Here is a 14,262-nt window from a genome sequence, read left to right on the forward strand (position 1 = left end):
GAAAGCTTATGCTCCCAATACTTCTGTTAGTCTTAAAGGTGCCACAGGACCCTCTGTTGCTTTTTTCTTAAGATAAAGTCACTTTCTTTTATTTATCTAACATGAGTTGCTTTTCCTCTTTGTAATCAATACATGGTAAGTAGCTACAAGGTTTAGCTTAGTATTCGTGATCCAATTCATTTTAAGAACTGAACCAGTAATGAAAAGTGGATTATGATACAATATATAATTTTAATATAAATGCATATTTTAAAAAAGGATATAAAGGTAGATAGTGTCTTCAGGCAACTCAGAAACCATTTCTAAGTCACTTAATTGAATAGCTTAGGCTTTGAGAAGAGAAGGTCAACTACTTTCATGTGGTGCATTAGTGGGATAAGACATAAAATATCAGAATGTCACTATGTAAATCCATGGTATGCACACACCTTGAATACTGTGTGCAGTTCTGGTCTCTCCATCTCATAATTTATATATATATAATATATTAGAATTGGAAAAAGCATAAAGAAGGGCAACAAAAGTGCTTAGGGGTATAGAACACATTCCATATGAGGAGAGATTAAAAAGACTGGGACTGTTCAGCTTAGAAAAAAGACAACTAAGTGGGGATATGATAGACATCTATAAAATCATGATTGGTGTGGAGAAAGTGAAGAGGAAAGTCTTATTTACCCCTTCACAAAGAACTAAGGGTCACCCAATGAAATTGACAGGCAACAGGTTTAAAACAAACATAAGGATGTACTTCTTCATACAACACACAGTCAACCTGTGGAACTCATTGCCAGTAGATGTTGTGAAGGCCAAAAGTATAACTGGGTTCAAAAAAGACTTAGATAAGTTCATGGAGGATAGGTCCATCAATGGCTATTAGTCAAAATGGTCAGGGATGCAACCCCATGTTTTGGTGTCTGTAAACCTTGAAATGCCAGAAGGTGGAACTGGAAGATAGAGGATGGATCGCATGATAGTTGCTCTATTCTGATCATTCCCTCTGAAGCATCTGGCACCAGCCACTGTGGGAAGACAGGATATTGAATAGATGGACCATTGGTCTGGCCCAAATTGGCCATTCTGGTCTCATAATCTGAAGCCCTAATTTAAAAAGATAAGCAGCTATCTACCTATATAACAGCCAGTTTTCCACCAACAACTCTGTCTTCTTATAACTCCGTAGTGCCATGCTGTACCTAAAGTGTTTTATTCACTCTGTACTTTTGTGTTTATTCACCCTATTTCCCTAATAGTTGATGACACTAGTATTCCAGGCAGTTAGTTTATGCTATATGAATTCCTTTGATGCACTGTGACAGCTGTTGCCCTGTATTCCATTTAGGGTCCACTTCTGTACTCCTTACCTGGGCAAAACTCCTATGGAAATACTTGGAATGGCTATTTTAAAGGAAAACCCCTGGGCGCCACAGGAAATGCTGCTAGAGGATGGTCTTGTGGCTGAAGCACAGAAGTTGGAGATTTGATCCTTGATTCTGCAAGTGTTCCACCACCATGCATAACTTTACTCTGGTGAGTTGTCTCATTTAAGGCTCAACTCCTGCAAACATGCACATGCTTAAACATGTGGGTAGTCTCAAAGTCACTAGGACTACTAACATGTTTAAAGTTAAACATGTACATAAGTGTCTGCATGATCAGTGTTTAAGGAAATGGGACTCACATGAGCAAAATTACACATGGGAGAAAGTGTTTTTGGGATTATGGCCATTGGTTCCTAGAAATTTCCTACGTGACCTTTCACAAACTGGCTGGGGGAGGAGGATATGGGGAATGAGGGGGTACACAGAGTCTCTGGCATGGTGGGGAAGGGGAGAAATGAGGGGGCACACAGAGCACCTTGACTGACTTCTCTGAGCCTCAGTGTTCCCAACTGTAAAATGGAGCTACTATTGCTTACCTAGCTCACAGTTTGTTGAGGCTTAACTTCTCGATGTTTGCAAAGCACCTTTGAGATCCCTGGAAGGTGCAATAGAAGTGCAAAGTGATTCATGACTCCTTTCTGGTTATTGTTAACAATTATTGTTCAGTAGGTAGCTCTCTTCACCCTGGTTTGGTGGAGGGTATGGAGGACCCTGGCATGAGGGAAGAGGAGTCACACAGTTTCTTGCATGGGTGGGGGAAGCAGGGGCACACGGAATCCCAGTAGGGATACTAAGGGGGGTGTCATAACTATAAAGGGAAGGGTAACAGCTCTCCTGTGTACAGAGACTCCAAATCCTTTTACCTGTAAAGGGTTAAGAAGCTCGGGTAACCTGGCTGACACCTGACCCAAAGGACCAATAAGGGGACAAGATACTTTCAAATCTTGGGGGGGGAAAGGCTTTTGTTTTGTGCCCTTTGTTTAAGGGGTTGTTCGCTCTTGGGACTGAGTGGGACCAGACATCAATCCAGGTTCTCCCCATCTTTCTAAACAAGTCTCTCATATTCCAAACTTGTAAGTAAAAAAGCTAGGCAAGGCGTCTTAGTTTTACTTTGTTTTCTCAACTTGTAAATATACCTTTTACCAGAGTGTTTATCTTTGTTTGCTGTACTTTGAACCTAAGACAGAGGGGGGTCCTCTGAGCTCTTTAAGTTTGATTACCCTGTAAAGTTATTTTCCATACTGATTTTACAGAGATGATTTTTACCTTTTTCTTTAATTAAAAGCCTTCTTTTTAAGAACCTGATTGATTTTCTCCTTGCTTTAAGATCCAAGGGGGTTTGGATCTATATTCACCAGGAGTTGGTGAAAGGAAGGAGGGGGGAAGGGTCAATTTCTCCTTGTTTAAGATCCAAGGAGTTTGGATCTGTATTCACCAGGGAATTGGTGAGAGGTTTCTCAAGGCTTCCCAGGGAGGGAATCCAGTGGGAATGGTGGCAGCGGGACCAGAGCTAAGCTGGTAGTTAAGCTTAGAAGTTTTCATGCAGGCCCCTACATTTGTACCCTAAAGTTCAAAGTGGGGATACAGCCTTGACAGGGGGAAAGGCAGAATGAGGGGCACACAGAGCTCCTGGCATGGGGGAAGCATGGGGGGCAATGATATGGGGGAGGGGGGCATGGGGGCACATAGGGAGTTGGTGGGGAAAATGGAGGGAAGCAAGGAGCCTCTGGTGTGTGCAGTGAGCTCGGCCTGTAGAAGCAGCAAAACATGAAACCCTCCTGTAGGTTTGGTTTGCAGCAGACGGTTCATTGTGATGTCTGGGTGATATGCTAAACCCAACAGGAAGTTATTGCCAAAATCTCCCTTTTCATACTAAAAATAAAATATAATGTTTTTAAAAAACTCTATTTGAAACATCAGGCTCAAATCTAGACAACCTAAGGGTATTACCCAACAAAGTGAGAAACCAAGTCCCACGCATACTTTTTTATTTTTATCGTTTTAAATAATAACTGCCTACTAATTACTACATCACCCTTTTATATAGGAAACTTTCCCAGCATGCTCTGGTGATTGCTGGCCCTTTAAACTTGGCAAAGAAAGCAGCTGCAGCACTAAACTAGCCATTTTGTAGTTGATAGCTGGTTACAACTTCTTCCTTCCTTTCAGCTGGTAAGTCTTCCTATTACATTTTCATTTTCTCTTACCATTGAGGAGATTGGTCCATCTAGCCCCACAGCCAGAATTTTGTGCAGAATATTAGTTTATTCCAATGTGTCCAACCTGCTTGTGTTAGGATTAGGAGACAGGAGAAAGGTCTGAATGTTTCTGATAAATTGTATAACACATATGCATTTGAAATAGCCAGAAACTCCAAGCCCCATAGGGGATGCTGCAAACAACATCCGTTGCAAAGGTATTTGGGGATGACTGAGGGTTTGCACAGGCTGGGAACTTTTGGAGGCATGAGCATTTGTAATTCTGTTGAATGGCTGTTGTTTGTATGGACTGTTTATTTTGAACAAGTATTGGGCTGCTAGAGCTGGGGATAGCAATAATATTTTGTACTTAAATTACAAGAAAAACGAATATCGTGCCAATTATTCATCCAGTTCTATTTGGTGCTTTCAGAGTAATTTTGTTATATATGTACTATGATTACTGCTCCTGATTAGCGCTGAACTGTGCACACATCCTATTGTTGTTTTGCTTGTTTCAGCCACATCTTATGTCTTTTTATACTATAAGCTATACTGTGCATCTGTACAGCGCCTAGCACATTGGGGCACTGAGCGGGTCGATGTCTCTATGTGCTACTATGTTAGAAATGAGTAATAATCCAAAGTAGAAAGTTTACGAAGCTTTGCAGGTGAGATAGAAGTTCAGCTCCTACATTAGTTTTAGCTTCATCAGATGCACTTTCTAGTTCAGCGAATGATGTATTCTAGGGATATTAAGAAGCCAGAGTGTTATTACTCCCAGCTTCAAGAAGAATATTACATATTTGAGCTGTTAAAATCTTATAATGACTTTATTCCCAAACTGTCAATCTGGTGTAAATCATGGAGGGTTCCATATGTCACAGCTGATTATATTTAGATAAAAAGCTAGCCTGGACATGTGTTGTATTGCCCTACAGGGAAGGTGCTGTCTTATTTAATAAGACAAGAGATCGATCAGGTAGACCTATCAGTTCCATGACCTGCTGAACACAAATTATGTCTAGGTAAATAAGGACGGCTCCTAGCTGGTATGTCCTGCAAGAGGTTTCGTAAATCCATTTACTCCCATCACTTACTAGCTGCAGTGTAGTGATCTTATTCAGGAGAGATGAAAATACTGCTTTAAAATAAATATCTTCTGCCTACAATTTTGAAGTGAAAGCCAGTTCAGAGTTTAGGAACATGAACCCAAATTCTGCTCTGTTACACCAATGTTAATACAGAGCCCATGGAGGTACTCTGGTTTGACATTGGTACAAGATAATACAATTGGCTCCTGTGGTTTACCATAAGGAGGTAAGAATTTAGGTACCAATCCTGCAAAAATTTACCCACAGGTTTAAATTTACACTCAAATAGTCCCACTGAAGTGAGATGTAAAAGTGAAATGTTAAAAACTGGAAATTAAATCCTACTGAGGAAAATGGAAAGGAGCATAAACTCTGGCAAGTCAACTGTAAAAGTATAATAAGGCAGGCCAAGAAAGAATTTGAGGAGGAGCTAGTTAAGGACACAAAAACTAGCATCAAATCTTTTTAAGTACACCAAAAGCCGAAAACCTGCCAAACAATCAGTGGGGCCACTGGGCAATCAAAGTGCTAAAGGAGCACTAAAGGTAGACAAGGCTGTTGCCCGGAAGTTAAATGAATTCTTTGCAATGGTCTTCATTGCAGAGCATATGGGAGAGATCCCCACACCCAAACCATTCTTATTAGGTGACAAATCTGAGGAACTGTCCCAGACTGAGGTGTCAATAGAGGAGGTTTTGGGACAAATTAATAAACTAATCAGTAATAAGTCACCAGGACAAGACGGTATTCACCCAGGAGTTCTGAAGGAATTCAGATATGATATTGCAGAGCTGTTAACTGTAGTATGTAACCTATTGCTTAAATCAGTCTCTGTTCCAGATGACTGGAGATTAGCTAATGTGTCATCAATTTAAAAAAAAGGGAGGTAAACTTGGCAATTACAGGCTGATAAGCCTGACTTCAGTACCAGGCAAATTGGTTGAAACTATAGAAAAGAACAGAATTATCAGACACATAGATGAACATGATTTGTTAGGGAAAAGTCAACATGGCTTTTGTAAAGGGAAATCAGCCCCACCAATGTATTAGAATTCTTTTGGGGAGTCAAGAAGCATGCCCACAGAGTGGTCCAGTGGATATAGTGTACTTGGACTTTCAGAAAGCCTTTGACAAGGTTTCTTTCCAAAGGCTAGTAAGCAGGTATGGGATAAGAGGGAAGGTCCTCTCATGGATCAGTAACTGGTTAAAAGATATGAAACAAAAATGTAGGAATGAATGGTCAATTTTCACAATGAGGAGAAGTAAATAATAAATAAAGGGGGAGGAATAGCTCAGTGGTTTGAGCATTGGCCTGCTAAACCCAGGGTTGTGAGTTCAATCCTTGAGGGAGCCACTTAGGGATCTGGGGCAAGATCAGTACTTGGTCCTGCTAGTGAAAGCAGGGGGCTGGACTCAATGACCTTTCAAGGTCCTTTCCAGTCCTAGGAGATAGGATATCTCCATTAATTATTATAAATAGCAGGATCCCTCAAGGATCTGTACTGGGACCTGTGCTGTTCAACATATTCATAAATGATCTGGGGTGAACAGTGAGGTGGCAAAATTTGCAGACAATACAAATTTATTCAAGCTAGTTAAGTCCAAAAGTGACCTCGAAGAGATCTCACTAAACTGGGTTACTGGAGCAACAAAAAAGAAAGATGAAATTCAATGTTGAAAAGAGCAAAGTAATGCAAACTGGAAAACATAATCCCAATTATACATGCAAAATGATGGGGGCTAAATTAGCTGTTACCTACACAAGAAAAAGTTCTTGGAGTCATCATGAATAGTTCTCTGAAAACATCCACTCAATGTGCAGAAGCAGTCAAAAATGCTAACAGAATGTTAGGAACCAGTAGGAAAGGGATAGAAAATATAATAAAGCCATTATATAAATCCATGGTATGCCCACACCTTGAATACTGTGTGCAGTTCTGGTTACTCCATCGAAAAAAGATGTATTAGAATTGGAAAAGGTGCAGAGAAGGGCAACAAAAATGATTGGGGCCTGGGGCAGCTTTCATATGAGGAGAGATTAAAAGACTGGGATTGTTCATCTTAGAAAAGAGACCAACTAAGGAGAGATATGATAGATGTCTATAAAATCGTGAATGGTGTGGAGAAATTGAATAGGGAAGTGTTATTTACCCCGTCACATAACACAAGAGCTAGGGGGGTCACCCAATTAAATTAATAGGCAACAGGTTTAAAATGAACATAAGGAAGTACTGCTTCACACAACGCATAGTCAATCTGTGGAACTCATTGCCGGGGATGTTGTGAAGGTCAAAAGTATAACTGGGTTCAAAAAAGACTTAGATACGTTCATGCAGGATAGGTCCATCAATGGCTATTAGCCAAGATGGTCAGGGGTGCAACACCATGCTTTGGTGTCCACAAGCCTTGAACTGTCAGATGGTAGGAGTGGATGACAGGGGACCGTTCACTCCATCACTTGGTTATTCCTTCTGAAGCATCTGTCACTGTCCACTTGCAGAAACAGGATACTGGGCTAGATGGATTATTGGTCTGACCCAGTACACCTGTTCTTATCTAAGCACAGGTATAAATGTTTGCAGGATTGGGGCTTTAGCAATAACAATACTTGAAGCCACTATCCTTTGAGGTAAGCAGGATGTTCTAGCACAGTCTCTCTCAATTGGGTGTTATGATGGGCACTAGGTGTAAGGATTTGTAGGGGGTCTATCTGACCAGAAGACTTCGAGAAGCCTTACAGTATACCTCCCGCTGGGTGCCCTATGCCTCAGTTCCCCACTTGTAAAAACAGTGCTAAGACTTCCCTCCTCCCAGGGGTGCTGTGGGGGATAAAATCTATTAATAATTGAGATGGGAATGAGTACCTGCATAAATAGACTTAATTCACGCTACCCATTTGAAAAAACAAAAATCTCTCTTCAAAGGAGCAGCACATTTTGGAGTTAGGGTATTCTGAGCAGTGATATTAGATCGAGACATGAATTAAAAAAGAGGTTTATGAATGCAATATTTTTAATAGCCAGTTGTTTCTTTCCAACATTTTGTTCCCCTTTCTCTGAGTTAGAGGCAATATCTCCAAACACCCCAGGGAGGGGGGGGAAATATTATCATACAGGTGGGGAACTGAGGCACAGCAATTAAATGACTTGCCCAAATTCACAGTGGGTGGTAAAGCAGGGAATTGAAAGCAGATCTCCTGAGGCCCAGTCCAGTGCCTTACTCACAAGACTGTCCTTTTTTGCCCAACAGCTTGAGCCTGGCAATAGCTGAAGCCTCTGCAATTCACTGAGTACAGGGTCACCCCTTGTAGAGCTCCCTGGGGTCCAACCACCACAGAGAAGCAGTTCATCTGTGGCCTTGCCCCTTAGGGAATGGTGCTGAATGAGACCATTGGAACAGATTACCCACAGATATGGTAAAATTCTGGGTGAGGTTCTCTGGTCTGTTACAATAGAGGTGAGACTAGATGGTTGAAATAGTTCCTGCTGGCCCTAAAATCCATAAAAGCTATTAAATCAAGGAGGAGCGGGGGAGGGAAGTGAAATGAGCAAGTTCTGCATGTTAAGCAGAAGTTGCAGTTAAAGGGTCCTTGCAAAGTGACACATTTCTGTACAAACGGTTTCATGGGCTTCCAGGCCATTTTAGTCTGCATGGCTCCATGTCAAATTTGTTCAGTCTGTAAGTAAAAAAGATTGGTTTCTTTTTTTAATCTGCCAGCCCTGGGATCTGAAAGTGAAGCGGGGCTCTTCCTTGTTTGAGTGTCTGTTCATGGTCCCACTCACTCCACTCCGAACCAGAGTAAAATGTAGTAAAGTCAATAGCTAACAGCTGTAACGTGGCCTACCGTGCAAGGCCAAATCCTGCTTGCCTTACTCAGGAGCCAGGAGGAATCACTACTCAAAGGAATTATTTCTTGTGAAATGAGAAGGAGTTAGCACACATGGTGTAAACGTTTTCTACATAGGTAGGAACTTTTTTAACATAGTCCCTTTTCTGGACACACTTTAAAACCTGCTCTGCATAAGAAACGAGCAGCCAGTAAGAGCTCAGCAAAAACATTCCAGTGATACCAATGTCCAGGCCATTGAACTCTCACTGGGCTCTGCAGTTCCGCTCTGGAGGATGACGTTTCCTCCTTTCCACAAGTGTAAAGACTTCCATAGAAATTCTGGAGAAGTAAATTGCCTCTGGAATGGCAGCTGCTCTACCTAGACCTGCCCCATGTTCCCCCAGCTCAAGTGTAGGTTTAATTAATTCCAACACAATGGGAAGATAAAGGGCACTTTAGGTACCCAGAATTGTGCCACTTGACTTTTTCCTTTCCTTCTTTCCTGTCTGTTTGGCCTTTTCTCCATGACAACCCCATGATTTCTCCTAAACACTACAGAATAAATCAGCCCCATCTAGGCTGCACTACACCATGGGCTAATTCCCAGAAATAATGAGCCGGCACAGCTCATGGGAGCTTGGAATTAGTGCATCTTACAGGTTAATATAAGGACCCGAATGAAGTGGAGTGACTTGTATGGCTAATTGAAGAACAGTAATATTCTCCCACCACCAAAACCTTTGTCACTCTGTTGTTCAGAGTTAGTTACTTACAAGTAAACGCCACCCACAGCCTATCATGCTGGCCAATATTGTCTCATTGTACTCCCCTGTCTGTCTGTACCCATCTGTTGACTCTCCCATTGTAAGCTATTTGGGACAGCGATTGTCTTTTTTTTCTGTGTTTGCACAGCACCAAGCACAATGGGGTCCTGGTCCATGCCTGAGGAGGATAATAGGCGCTGTGGTAATACAAATAATAACAACTATGTACTCCTTAAAAGACAGGAAGGCTGAGCTGCCTGTGACAGGTGACCAGAGGACACAAGGGCCACAGCTGTTTGTACTGATTGCAAAAGCACTCTGGAGACAGCTGGGAGGAAGAGGGGGTGGTCTCCTAACCTCTCTATGGAAGAGGTCATTTGCTAGAAGGAAGGAAACATATAGTAGGAGTAATCCCTCCTGTGAAGCTCTCTGAGTTGTGTGAGCTCTGGGGGAGGTAGGTGGGTAGATGGGTTGATTTGTGACCCCACTGACTAGGGAAAGAACTGACTGCCTATTGGGTGGGCCAAACAAGGTGGTCCTGTGTTCTGGCTTAACAAAGCAGGGGGAACATTAATTGACTCTTCTGTTGCACGGTATGTGAGTACCTGTGGGGGCACAGAGGGGAAACTGAGGGATGACACGGTACCCTGCCACACTACCTGTGGGGATGCTCAGGTGTCAGTAACATGAATGGGAATCGGGCATCTAAGAGCTTGTCTTTGCATAAAAATCCAGAAACGTAGAATCATAGAATATCAAGGTTGGAAGGGACCTCAAGAGGTCATCTAGTCCAACCCTCTTCTCAAAGCAGGACCAATCCCCAGCTAAATCATCCCAGCCAGGGCTTCGTCAAGCCTGACCTTAAAAACCTCTAAGGAAGGAGATTCCACCACCTCCCTAGGTAACCCATTCCAGTGCTTCACCACCCTCCTAGTGAAAATGTTTTTCCTAATATCCAACCTAAACCTCCCCCATTGCAACTTGAGACCATTATTCCTTGTTCTGTCATCTGGTACCACTGAGAACAGTCTAGATCCATCCTCTTTGGAACCCCCTTTCAGGTAGTTGAAAGCAGCTATCAAATCCCCCCTCATTCTTCTCTTCTGCAGACTAAACAATCCCAGTTCCCTCAGCCTTGCCTCATAAGTCATGTGCCCCAGCCCCCTAATCATTTTTGTTGCCCTCCGCTGGACTCTTTCCAATTTTTCCACATCCTTCTTGTAGTGTGGGGCCCAAAACTGGACACAGTATTCCAGATGAAGCCTCACCAATGCTGAATAGAGGGGAATGATCACGTCCCTCAATCTGCTGGCAATGCCCCTACTTATACAGCCCAAAATGCTGTTAGCCTTCTTGGCAACAAGGGCACACTGTCGACTCATATCCAGCTTCTCGTCCACTGTAACCCCTAGGTCCTTTTCTGCAGAACTGCTTCCTAGCCATTCGGTCCCTAGTCTGTAACAGTGAATGGGATTCTTCCATCCTAAGTGCAGGACTCTGCACTTGTCCTTGTTGAACCTCATCAGATTTCTTTTGGCCCAATCCTCTAATTTATCTAGGTGCATCTGTATCCTATCCCTACCCTCCAGCGTATCTACCACTACTCCCAGTTTAGTGTCATCTGCAAACTTGCTGAGGGTGCAATCCACGCCATCCTCCAGATCATTAATGAAGATACTGAACAAAACCGGCCTCAGGACCTACAGGGACACTCTGCTTGATACAGGCTGCCAACTAGACATTGAGCCATTGATTACTACCCGTTGAGCTCAATGATCTAGCCAGCTTTCTATCCACCTTATAGTCCATTCATCCAGCCAACTTCTTTAACTTGCCGGCAAGAATACTGTGGGAGACTGTATCAAAAGCTTTGCTAAAGTCAAGGAATAACACGTCCACTGCTTTCCCCTCATCCACAGAGCCAGTTGTCTCATCATAAAAGGCAATTAGGTTAGTCAGGCATGACTTGCCTTTGGTGAATCCATGCTGACTGTTCCTGATCACTTTCCTCTCCTGTAAGTGCATCAGAATTGATTCCTTGAGGACCTGCTCCACGATTTTTCCAGGGACTAAGGTGAGGCTGACTGGCCTGTAGTTTCCCGGATCCTCCTTCTTCCCTCTTTTAAAGATGGGCACTACATTAGCCTTTTTCCAGTCATCCGGGACCTCCCCCGATTGCCATGAGTTTTCAAAGATAATGGCCAATGGCTCTGCAATCACATCTGCGAACTCCTTTAGCACCCTCGGATGCAGTGCATCCGGCCCCATGGACTTGTGCTCATCCAGTTTTTCTAAATAGTCCTGAACCACTTCTTTCTCCACAGAGGGCTGGTCACCTCCTCCCTATGCTGTGCTGCCCAGTGCAGCAGTCTGGGAGCTGACCTTGTTCGTGAAGACAGAGGCAAAAAAAGCATTGAGTACATTATCTTTTTCTACATCCTCTGTCACTAGGTTGCCTCCCTCATTCAGTAAGGGGCCCACACTTTCCTTGACTTTCTTCTTGTTGCTAACATACCTGAAGAAACCCTTCTTGTTACTCTTAACATCTCTTGCTAGCTGCAACTCCAAGTGTGATTTGGCCTTCCTGATTTCACTCCTGCATGCCTGAGCAATATTTTTATACTCCTCCCTGGTCATTTGTCCAATCTTCCATTTCTTGTAAGCTTCTTTTTTGCGTTTAAGATCAGCAAGGACTTCACTGTTAAGCCAAGCTGGTCGCCTGTCATATTTACTATTCTTTCTGCACATCAGGATGGTTTGTTCCTGCAACCTCAATAAGGATTCTTTAAAATACAGCCAGCTCTCCTGGACTCCTTTCCCCCCTCATGTTATTCTCCCAGGGGATCCTGCCCATCAGTTCCCTGAGGGAGTCAGTCTGCTTTTCTGAAGTCCAGGATCCGTATTCTGCTGTTCTCCTTTCTTCCTTGTGTCAGGATCCTGAACTCGACCATCTCATGGTCACTGCCTCCCAGGTTCCCATCCACTTTTGCTTCCCCTACTAATTCTTCCCAGTTTGTGAGCAGCAGGTCTAGAAGAGCTCTGCCCCTAGTTGGTTCCTCCAGCACTTGCACCAGGAAATTTCCCCCTACACTTTCCAAAAGCTTCATGGATTGTCTGTGCACCGCTGTATTGCTCTCCCAGCCGATATCGGGGTGATTGAAGTCCCCCATGAGAACCTAGGGCCTGTGATCTAATAACTTCTGTTAGTTGCCAGAAGAAAGCCTCGTCCACCTCATCCTCCTGGTCTGGTGGTCTATAGCAGACTCCCACCACGACATCACCCTTGTTGCTCACACTTCTAAACTTAATCCAGAGAATCTCAGGTTTTTCTGCAGTTTCATACTGGAGCTCTGAGCAGTCATACTGCTCTTTTACATACAATGCAACTCCTCCACCTTTTCTGCCCTGCCTGTCCTTCCTGAACAGTTTATATCCATCCATGACAGTACTCCAGTCATGTGATTTATCCCACCAGGACTCTGTTATTCCAATCACATCATAATTCCTTGACTGTGCCAGGACTTCCAGTTCTCCCTGCTTGTTTCCCAGGCTTCTTGCATTTGTATATAGGCACTTAAGATAACTCGCTGATCGTCCTGCTTTCTCAGTATGCGGCAGGAGTCCTCCGCTCTTGCACTCTCCTGCTCGCAATAAGATAGGGTGTGAATTTAAAGCAGATTAACTATTCCTGATTAACTCCATGTGTGGCTGCTGTTATCCCAGAACACAAGTGCCTTAGTCTGAAGGAGCTAAATCCACTTCCAAAGTGCATTAAGCTAAACAGGAAACCCTTCTTCTTTTACCAATAGAGCTGGGTTGAGAAACCTGATTTTTTCCATGCAAAATTTTGTGTGTGTGTGTGTGGGGGGGGGGGGGAAATCCCCGTTTTGACGTTTTTCAACAAAATCAGTGTTGGAGTTTTCCTGAGCATTTTGTGGAATGAAAATGTTTTGGAAACATTGGTTTTCCATTTTTGGAGTGTGGCCCACTCCCCTTCCGATCTTCTGCCTCTGGACAGTAGTTTATAAACAAATGTTTAAAATCCCATCTAACGCACTCTGCCAGGGTTGGGCTTTCAGGGAAGGTGCCCCTTCCATTTCAGTGGACACAATCTAAACAGGATCCCCATCTCTTCCTCCCTTTGGGAAGCAGGATGGGCTTGTGCTTAAATCACTGGCTTGAGACTCAGGCTATCTAGCTCCAGTTCCCAGCATTACCACAGACTTCCTGTGTGACCTCAGGCAAGTCACTGAGGGTATGTCTACACCCAGCCGCTAGTTCGGCGGCTGGGAATCGAAGTTCTGGGTTCGACTTATCGCGTCTTGTCTGGACGCGATAAGTCGAACCAGGAAGTGATCGCCGTCGACTGCGGTACTCCAGCTATACGAGAGGAGTACCGCGGCGTCGACGGGGGAGCCTGCCTGCCGCGTGTGGACCGAGGTAAGTTCGAACTAAGGTACTTCGACTTCAGCTACGTTATTCACGTAGCTGAAGTTGCATACCTTAGTTCGAATTGGGGGGTAAGTGTAGACCAGGCCTTAATCTCGCTGATCTTGGTTCCCCCTCCACAATATGGGGAAAATGATAATCCCTTTCTCCCACCCTCTGTCTTTTGTGTTTACAGCACAGTCTCTTCAGGACAGGGCCTGCCCTGGGTTAATGTCATTCTCTAGCTTCTTCTTGATCTTCTCTTGTTCCTCATGTTACTTCCTTCTGAAGATGAGAACACCTATTGTATAGGCTGAAAGGCTCCATAGTCACTGGCTCACTGCTTCTCTTACTACCATTCATAATTACCACATTCTTCTATGCACTTTCTTGCTCTATTTTAACTCTCCCTTTCATTGTAGTTACATGAGATGACTTTGGCTATGTCTTTTGTCCTTGATTTTTCTCTGTGATTTCAATTTTTTTGGATGCTCCTGTACTTTTTCTTCCAGAAAGGTGAAAACTTTCTTATATTTGAAACAAATGTATCTCTCCCATACTTGTTGAAGA

Source organism: Terrapene carolina, unplaced genomic scaffold, assembly GCF_002925995.2.
Source record: "Terrapene carolina triunguis isolate 2854851 unplaced genomic scaffold, T_m_triunguis-2.0 Scaffold58, whole genome shotgun sequence".
Taxonomy (NCBI): domain Eukaryota; kingdom Metazoa; phylum Chordata; order Testudines; family Emydidae; genus Terrapene; species Terrapene triunguis.